The 10059-nt window shown below is 34.2% G+C and overlaps 1 protein-coding gene and 1 long non-coding RNA gene across 5 annotated transcripts in view; one reads left to right on the forward strand and one right to left on the reverse strand.

Moving 5' to 3' along the window:
* Spata5 (spermatogenesis associated 5) overlaps nucleotides 1-10059 on the forward strand; it is a 173177-nt gene that overhangs the window by 64293 nt on the left and 98825 nt on the right. The window lies entirely within an intron of this gene.
* On the reverse strand, nucleotides 4606-6297 carry LOC116095117. Of its 2 annotated transcripts, none has more exons than XR_004120454.1 (3): nucleotides 6184-6297; nucleotides 5283-5417; nucleotides 4606-4978 (listed from the first exon to the last, which is right to left on the reverse strand). It is a non-coding gene; the product is annotated as an uncharacterized LOC116095117 (long non-coding RNA). The 2 variants fall into 2 exon arrangements; XR_004120453.1 differs by having other exon boundaries at nucleotides 4606-4982.

Here is a 10059-nt window from a genome sequence, read left to right on the forward strand (position 1 = left end):
TATCAGATATAGGGTTAGTAAAGATCTTTTCCCAATTTGTTGGTTGCCGTTTTGTCCTATTCACAGTGAGACTTACTCTTAACTTCAATAAAATATCTTACGTGATTACATGTTAATGTTTGTATGTCTTTTAGCTATCCATATCTATAATCCGTAATGGTATTTTTGATAGTCACTTTATATTACTTGATGACCTGAATACAGTTTGGGGCAAAGGAGAAAAAATGAGGTATGTGGAAGGCAAAGGAAGCATGAAGTTGTGTGTGATGGCTATTTCCTATTTCTATGACTTTATATTTGACAATTAAAATAGAGTAAGCATTTGTAACTTAAAATTGTTGATATGTTTTCTTTATGCTCCTGGGAAATTTTAATAGAAGACCAAGGGCACTGAGCTAAGTATAAAACTGAGTAGATACTGGGACACCCCTGTACTTGGTACCTATGTTTGTGGCATTTGGGAGTCCAGACACATGCATTCGAATGTCATTGTATCTGGTTTTCACATGTCATGACTGCAGTGAGTACTTACTATATAGACTGTACAGCTAAAGTTATATAGTTTCTGACCCTTTAAGGAAAAAAAATGCCCTTGAACCAAAGAAAGTAAAGTTTCGTGGACATTAACAATTTAAGCTTTGACTGTTAGATCATTTACCAAATTCCTGTTTAGTATGTTTAGTTCCTGTTTAGTTTATTACTGTATGGCAGTATATGCCATACAGTAAGTGAGGTTATATAGAAGGGAGTCCAGGCATACTCTACAAGAATGTTCAACTTTTTTGCCAGTTACAATTCAGCTTGCAGAAAGCTGATACTTAGGAAAGATCTGGGCATGCTCATAAAGCAATACTCCCTAGGAAAGGAGCCCAACAGTTGCCTGGCATCATGTAGATGCTGCAACCTGTTTTCTCACTCTTGTTCTCCTGGTTTACATGCTTGTTTTTAAATTGTATTCAGACGTGTTTTTCTTACACTATTTGTTATCATACAGGATATCTGACTACTTACAAGGATTGTTATCTGTTGTGTTCATTGATATGTCTAGTACCTAAAACATAGCACTCATTATTAGGAGGGAGACCTGCCTTACATGTTCTTACCTTATTTTTGCACTTGGAAAGCATCAGCCTTTCATATATCAGCTATAATTTTAATGAACTAAATTGTGTCCGTCTTTAAGTTCTGTTGTATGTATTTCACTGAAAAATATTAGTGAAGGGGGTCCTATTTTGGTTTGTTTTTGAGATGGGCCATTGCTCTGTAACCCAGACTGGCTTAAAAATATACTGTCTTCCTCCTATAAGTGTCTGTTACTACAAAAGATTTGATCTTTTTAAAATAATTTATATTGTTTGTGTATCACATTTAAATCTTATATGTTTTAGTCATTTCTTTCTTTCAAATTCAGTTTTCCCTTCTACCGGAGACTAATGATAGGGAATCATTTTGCCTGAATGGTAGGCTAAAAGTATGCAGTATTAGAATAAAACATTAAATACAAAACAGTATGTTATCTGGTTTCTATAGCCCAAATATTAACATCATTATCATTTATTTATGCAATTTGAAAAGACCATCTCCTAAAAATTACAGGGCACAGACATTTTTTTCTATAAATTGACTAATGCTTTGAGTTGACATAACTCTAGAGTAAAAATTAACCCCTGATTGATTTTAATTAAGGCACAGAAGCCAAAGTGATCATATTATCAATTACCCAAAAACTTTTGAATAGTGAATCAAGTTAGCCTAGGGATAGCAGCATAGTTCTATCTGAGAGTTTGGATGGATCATAACTTCCACCCATGTGGAGCCAAATTTGAGAGGAATATATTTTGTCATGAACTTTAGAGATGAGAATAAAAACATTGAAGATACACAGTAATAGGTATACTACAAATTAACAATATTTAAAGGACACTTTACTTTTTAAAAAGTAATAAGTTTTACTATGTAGAAAAATAAATATCCAATTTTAGAATACTTGGTAAATCAAAATTCATTAGAACTAGCTTTAATTAATGAATATCTGGGCTATCCAAGAAGCTAGGCATCTCTGTATGCAAGGGGACACAATAAAGAAACTGTTGAAATGGCCTGTTCTATGGTGTGGTTAAGGGGAAGGTTTTTATTATGAATAAGAGAGAGAATAACCAGAGGCCTATGAAGAATTCAGAACATAGAGAAAAGCAAACTATACTGGACATGGCCAGGGCTATCTGTGAGAGAGGCAAGAACGTGCACATGAAGTCAGTAAATTTAAAACTCGTTCTAATACCTAGTATTCTAACCACTTAGGTCTGAGGTACAGATATTTACGTATCCATTACTGTCTAGCACTGCTCTTTATGGATGCTAGCCATGAGCATGGCAGCCCAGATTGCTTTTTGTTGTGTTTCTCTTTCCTGTGCCTCTGAGGACACTTTCTTTCTAAGATGAATCACTGTTTACTTTTTGTAGCTTATGTTCATTTAAAAAGATTTTATTTTCCTAACTGTATTAAAAGTATACTTGCAAAGACACTGATTATAGGAAAATTTTGTCCTGCTATCCACTCACTCCTAAAATGAGCTCCAGTGACACTATATTTTGTTCTGTGAACTCTGCTCTTCCATCTCTATTACATTTATTATTAGTCATTATGATGTAGGAATTGGACAAAAATCTGAATCCAGTCAGGTCATTGGTTGTATTTTTTAATTTATAACATACCCCATTTTCCCCCATCACAGTGTTGTTCTGGTTCAGTTCTTTGCCAGGGTTGCTCTGAAATGGTTTCTCTGTGTTTTTTCTCTTCCATTTTATCATTATTTTGTTTTATAATATTCTTTGTAAAAGTATGTCTGTCAAGACAGCATTGCCTGCTGAAGAACTCTAAATCCTCTTTTGACTGCTCAAGTGTAGCCATCCTAGCTCACTGTTGTCAGAAGTATCCTTGCTTCCATTACCTTAGTAGCTGTGTCTGGCAGTCAGGGATCCTGCACATACTGAACTTGATTATTTCCTCCCTATTTACTTGAAGACCATTTTTACTACTTTTTTCAGCTGTCACCCACACTTAGTACCCCTGACATTACCGAGTTTCTGTCCTGAAGTTTTGTTGCTCATGTTTTTTTTAACTTGGTCCATCTAGTCTCTGTTTTCTTCCTTGCTTCTCTGCAGAGTTGTTCAGTCAATGTTGTTCTAAAGCTGTTCATCCTTTGCTGACTTATTTTTCTATATGTCTGAGAACTTGAGGTCAGAAGCCATCAAATCACTTTGAATAATTCTCAGGTACCTGCTGTTATGTGGCTATTTGCCCACTGAATGAAGACAAAGATACAAACATTTAAATGGTATTACTACCACATAATGTTGTTAGCATGAAATGTTTAAACCTTTTTTGTTTTCTTACAGATTTTAATGAAATCAACAATTAGGAAGAATTCTTTTGAAAGATAGTCTTATAATATTATCTTGGCCTTTTTTTTTATTGTAGAAATTTTGTATTAGCAGGGGTCAGTCAAACCAGTTTCGTTCTGCTAGCTTATGAAACAATAACTTTTTATTTCTGTAAGTTTTATGTGGGACATGAACTATATTTTACAATTCACTTATAAGCAAAATTCAAAGCTCCTTTTGGTAAGTTTGTTGGAACTTAATAAATATGTTAAGTTGTAAAAGGTAGTCCCTTTTTTCCCCCTTCAATTAAAAAAAAGAAATTGGCACATAAAACCCATTTGTTGGATTTTGACATTTGTTTGTTTATTTTGTTAAGTGACCACTTTACATAGAAAACTTTTGTAGCTTAGCAGTTTTTCCTTTATTAAGCTTTTTTATTAAAGTGATTATAGAATTTCTTTATTTTGTCCTGTGAATTTGGGGATAGTCTTTGAGAAGATGTGGCATAATGCTCTATAAAATATAGCCAATTCTTTGGTAGTATCTGTTTTCCTCCAGATCCTTTCTTAGCAGTTGTTGTCTACTAGTGTTATAGATAACCGTCCTCACTGTTAGCCTGCTAACTTCTGAGGGAAAGACACCATTTATTCTAAACTGTTTTTAACATACTGGAGGCGGTATCACTATATCTTCTGTTTTGTGTCCACAAAAAGAAGATTCAGGGAAACTGCCTTTGTGTAAACACTTGAGTGCCTCCCAGACAAGTACAGTCCTGTCTGCCAGTGGGCAGGAAGGAGCAGGGTCCTGGAATGCTGCTGAGAAGGAAATCTCTTCTGTGTTCTACAAATGATATCTTTAAACCTTTTAAGAATATCATTTTGAAATGATAGCTCTGTGTTTGCGTTTCCTTATGTTTATTAATTTTCCTTGCACTTAGTTCAGAAATGCATTTAATATGGAGTAAAACATTGTGTTTGAAAACACATCCTCCTGGTAGTTTTCTGCAAATTGTTGGTAGAAATGTCAGGGTAAACACTAAAATTGTATTGGTAGTAATCATCCCTTTTTGTTCTCTTAGAGTAAAACTTTTTGATAAATCTCTGCAGACTTAAAGGATACTGCATCTATCAACTCCCCTTGAGAACTTGCACTGAAGAAATAACATGGGAAAATGGTTTTTAACACACAGATGATATTTTTTTTACAAGTTAGATGTGATAGGGCTTTATTTTTTACGTAAATTAGTTGTGTAAGCTTAACCTTGAATGTCTGATTAATGGCTTTTTATGTTTTTAATTATAGTAGTTAATTAACTTTAGAATTATATTGAAGTTTCTGTTTAATGACTGAAAAATGGTTATGGCTAGACTTTTTAAGCAGTTACCAAAAAGAACAAAAATCCAAACATCATAAACTTGAAGAATTATGTCCAGTTTCCTGTGTTCATGGTTTCTTTTCTTCTTCTTTATGAACTCTCATTGTTAAATACCTCATTATTTAGTAATGATTCTATACTTCAACCCTTCTTCTTAAATCCAGCAAAATGCACCAGGCTTGGTTGGTGATGCATCACATAACTGAGGCAGGAAGGGTTCTGTCTTGGAAATAGAAAAACAAAAGTACAGCAGAACAGAGTATAATCTGTAATAATGTCCAAATACAAGATTTTAAATGCTTGTTAACAATTTTAGAAAATTATTATATAATTACTATGATTATATAATTTTATTGATGTATATTAGACCTTATACCCTTTTATTTGCATTAAATACATTGAATATTATACTTCATATTCATTATGCCCATTCTCTTAAAACTATTAAAAAAAATCCTGAATGTTGGGTTTACAGAATTTTGTATTAGGTCTTTGAAAGCGAAGAGGATATAAGGCTGCTTACCTCCATGGTGATGTGATGTGATACTCTTACATTCTGCTTTCCAGTCTCTTGTTGCTGTGCTGAGTTCTTAGCCCTTCTCTTTGTGGCCATTGCCCATAAACTTGACTGGAAGATCTCTTTACCTGTAAGTAAAGGCTGTAATGCAAGTACATAAATTACATTTTCTCTTTTGAATGCCATTTTCACCATTGAAAGTATGGCATATTCAACTTCAGTTTTTTAAGAGATGCATTTATAATATACTGCATATCTTTTTAGTTAACCAGTCTTAACTTTATGAGTTAGAATACACATGACATTTAATGACATCTTTTATATCTTTTATAATTATATCTTTACATTATATCTTTTACAGTCTAGTAATTGCAATTTTTTTTTTCTTTTGGATGACTGGAATAACTTCATTGCCCCATTTTAATTTTTCAGTTATTCTTTTTGTTTTGTGTGTGTGTGTGTGTGTGTGTGTGTGTGTGTGTGTTAGTTTTAGCAATTATGTTCATGGTTGAGTTTTCAGGATCTACTTTGAATTAGGCATTTTCTCATTTGAAATAAAGCATAGAAACCTTACAATCAACTAGGTCCAAGAAAAGAGGAAGATAGCTAAGTATGTTCTGTGTACTGTGTTCTTCAGCCTCTCTCCTGGTTTCATTAGGAACTGTCATTTGTGTGGTTTCATTTTCAGCCTGTAGTATAAAACTACGTGGAAAATAACTTTAGATCCATTTCTTCCTTAAGATTTCTTTTTAATTCAGTGGGAGATTACTGTTGTAGATAGGAAACCCAGGGACAAAGGTTTTGTTGCTCAGGCCATGCATCAAAAATGTGTAAGATCTAGGATTTGTACTCTGTCTTTAGAATGTAACACATTTGAGGAAATCCTCTTTTTGTCAACTACTCTTACATTCTGCTTTCCAGATTGACTCTGATGTTAGCTTCCATTGTTGGAAATGTTAATATTACATGATCTAGTGAATTTTGCTGTTAGAATTCTGGTTCCTTTCTCTTCACGTGGAGTTCCACAACAGAAAAGAATGTTGATGATCCTTTAAATGATTGCTATATGATTATGACCTAGTTAGTTCTGTCATAACTTCTTTAGAGGATGATTAGGGTTGAGGGACCCTATCTTTCCTGCATTGCAGTGTTACCATATACTTTATAAATAGCCAGTCTTCATTTTGTGACCAAGATCATGGAATGCTCATTTTTTATTTAGATCGCTTCTTAGTGTAAACCCCCTAACATGTAAACAGCCAGCCTAATTATGAACAATATAGCTTTCTACAGCACAACATAACCTAGTTTACCTTATCTTATATATATAGATAGCCTGTACTAGAAATGGGCTTTCAGTCATTTGAAGCTAGATTTTAATTTTAATTTGGCTTTTTTGTGAGAAGGGAATTTCTAGTTCCTTGGATATTTCAGAGAATGCAAGCCCAAAAGGATTGAACCATTTCAAAAGGAGAGAAGAAAATAAAGTCTGGCTCTAGCCAGATCTATGCATAAATTTCTCCTTTTTGGTCTTTAATTTGAGAGCACATTTTAAAAGCTAAATGGTTCCCTTCATGTGGTTCAGAAAGTTGAATTTCACCAGAAATTGTATGATTTATAGGGCTGTATTTTTTTTCTAACTTTCATTCAAGCTTTTATAAATGACAAACAAATCAATGCATTTATAGTTTGGAAAGAGCATATCTTCATTATTGTTTAGCTCATTATTTGTTTGTTTCATTTACTTCTACAATTTCTTTCAAATGGATAGGTTTGTCTTGGCCAACAAAGCTTAAGTAAATTGTATGATCGAGTTTGTTTACCTATTATATGTAGCACAGTGGTGGTAACTACCTTCCCTGGCATTGTTCTGAGCCTAGGTTACAGTTATGTACTATATTCTGCCCTGCTGCCTATGGGGAAGCCCATATGTGAAGTTATGCCCACATTGCCAATAGAGGAAATGCGAGTAGCAGGTTCAGGATCCAAAAAGAAGTAACATCTTCAAAATGTTGATGGGCAATAACTTTGAGCCTAAAAGTTTGTCTAGCTACACTATAAGTTAAATAGAAGGGGAAAATGAAAGGTTGGGGGAGAGGGAGAGAGAGCTCATGCAAATATGCAAACTAGTTCTCTGAGCAGAAGAGTGGTATGTTCAGGGTTTCTGTATGAGTAGTAATAGGAAGTAAATGTTTAGTAATGTGTGTATTTCTTAACTAAATAGTGGGTGTTGGTAACTAAATGCTTCATCCATCTAAGCAGCGGTTGTCAATCTGTGGGCCTTGACTCCTTTGGGGTTGCATATCAAAAATTTACATTATGATTTGTAACAGTAGCAAAATTACAATTATGAAGTAGCATCAAAATAATTTCATGGCAGAAGTCACCACAACATGAGGAACTGTATTAAAGAGTCACAAGTTAGAAAGGTTGAGAACCACTGATCTAGAATAAAAACTAGGGAGCTGTTGAATTGTCATTTTAACTTTAGTGGGAACAAAAGAGTAAAAGGTTAGTTAGAGACTAGAAATAATGAAACTTTGTCGGGGAAATATATAGTGTACTTTAGATACTGATAGCAAAAATACATAGTTACAGAATTCGAAGTAAGCTGTCTCTTTCATAGCAGATACCAGGCAAATCAAAAAGGCCCTGATAAAGTGAGGAAAGATCAGAATAAAGAACATTGGTTATTTGGCCTCATGTAATCTGTCAATGATGGGGATTAACTATATTACTTTAACCTGGTACCCAAATGTTTGTTTTCATCGAGATAGTAGTAAGTCACCACAAGTTTTCTTCAATTAGAGAAACATACATGGCTGGAGATGTAGCTTAGTTGGGAGAATGCTTGTCTGGTATGCATGAGTACCTGAATTTGGTCTCCAGTGCCTCTTAAACCACATTGTGGTACATGCCTCTGAGGCGATGTTTAAAGTCATCCTTCCCTCCAAGGTATGTCAGAGGGCAGCCTGGGCTACATGAAACTGTATCGTTTTTTTAAAGGGGAAACAACAACAATATATATGTTGATCTGTTAAAGGGTTGGTTTCTTCATCGTGAGACTCCCAAGTTAAACACCACAAGATTGGAAGTGGATGACATTTAATCGGGCATAACTGGGGAGCAGCTACTACAGTCTGGACTGTTGTACACCATTGTTCCTTTAAGGATTATCTGTTAAGTCACTCTTTTCACTATTTTAGCTCCAATATTTCTCCTATTCTGAGCCATTTTTTCTTCCTTTCATCTGGTAATTCCAAAATGTATAGTGGGACAAATTTGTTTTACTGCTAATGATATTTGTGTTACTGTTTCACTGCCTTGTTATCTTCACTTTGACAGCTTAATTTGTTTAAACAAGGATAAGTTCCTATGTGAGCTATGCAGGACATACACAAGAAGGGTAATTTAAGAAATATCCAGTACCTAAACTGACCTACCAGAATACCTACTTGTGAAGGAGATCTGGTCCATATAGACACACCTTTACTGCCTGGCATGCTGAGCTTCAGGGCGTAGGAAATTAATAGGCCTGAAATTCTCATTGTGGTCCAGAAGTTGAAATAATTGCTGTTTGCTCTTTGTTCTTATATTTTCTCAGTAGTTACAGTGAAAACAGACTCCCAGTTGTTGTCTTTTCTGATAGATAACTGAAGTTTCAAGGAAATAAGGAATATAATAACACTTTTTCTGATTACATTGTTGTAAACAAGGTCTCTTTGGACTTTATTTCACAATTTTGCAAATGAAATAGAATTTTAAAATTGCCCATAGTATTAAGTAGTAATCTCTTCTGTTTACAAGAACTTGCTAAGAAATGGCTCATTGATCATGTTTTCTCTTCTTTTTTTTTTTAAAGAAACTTCTTTGTTTTTAAGATTTATTGATTTTTTTTTTTATTTATATGAATATACTACAGCTGTCTTTAGACACCCACTAGAAAAGTGCATCAGATCCCATTACAGATGGTTGTGAGCCACCATGTGGTTGTTGGGAATTGAACTCAGGACCTCTATAAGAGCAGTCAGTGCTCTTCACCATCTCTCCAGCCCATGTTTTCTCTTCTTTAGATAGGAATTTCAGTTTGGGCTTCGTCCTTAATCCTATTTGTATAATTGTGTGATTAAGTCTAATGCTAACAGTCCAGTAGAAACATAAAACTTAAAGCTCTATTCATGTGAGATTTAAAATTTTTTCCAAGTATTGCCTTTTTTGAAAAAAAAAATTCTTAGAATTATCACAAGATGATTGGTAAAACAAGGAAGTCTTACTGGAGTAGAAGAAAGTACAAATCAAGGAAAAGGAAAAAAACAATTTTAAAAATTTTCAAAGCTGGTTTAAAGGGATAAGAATAAGCATCACTGTGGATTTAAATATCATACACGCATTGGAAAGACTGTGTAAAGCTTTTACATTTAAATTGCAGTATTAAAACTGGAAGTAATTCAAGTTACTTAACTGTGTACATAGAAAAGTAATAATCTCTTATAATAATTAAATAATTTCTTATTTAGGTATGCCTACTATTCTTTTCAGCACTACTAAAAGTTACATGTACACAGTGATTACCAGCAGATGAGTTTCTGGAAGAGCAAAAGAATCTTAAATGTAAAGTAGCAGGGAGACTTTTCTAGGGAATGGTTCAGAGTGTTGGTTACAAAGTGAGTTTTGGAAGCAGATCTGCTGGAAAGGTAGAAGTTATTAAAAAGATATAACACGCCGGGCGGTGGTGGCGCACGCCTTTAATCCCAGCACTTGGGAGGCAGAGGCAGGTGGATTT

The sequence above is a fragment of the Mastomys coucha genome, unplaced genomic scaffold, assembly GCF_008632895.1.
Source record: "Mastomys coucha isolate ucsf_1 unplaced genomic scaffold, UCSF_Mcou_1 pScaffold17, whole genome shotgun sequence".
Taxonomy (NCBI): Eukaryota; Metazoa; Chordata; class Mammalia; order Rodentia; family Muridae; genus Mastomys; species Mastomys coucha.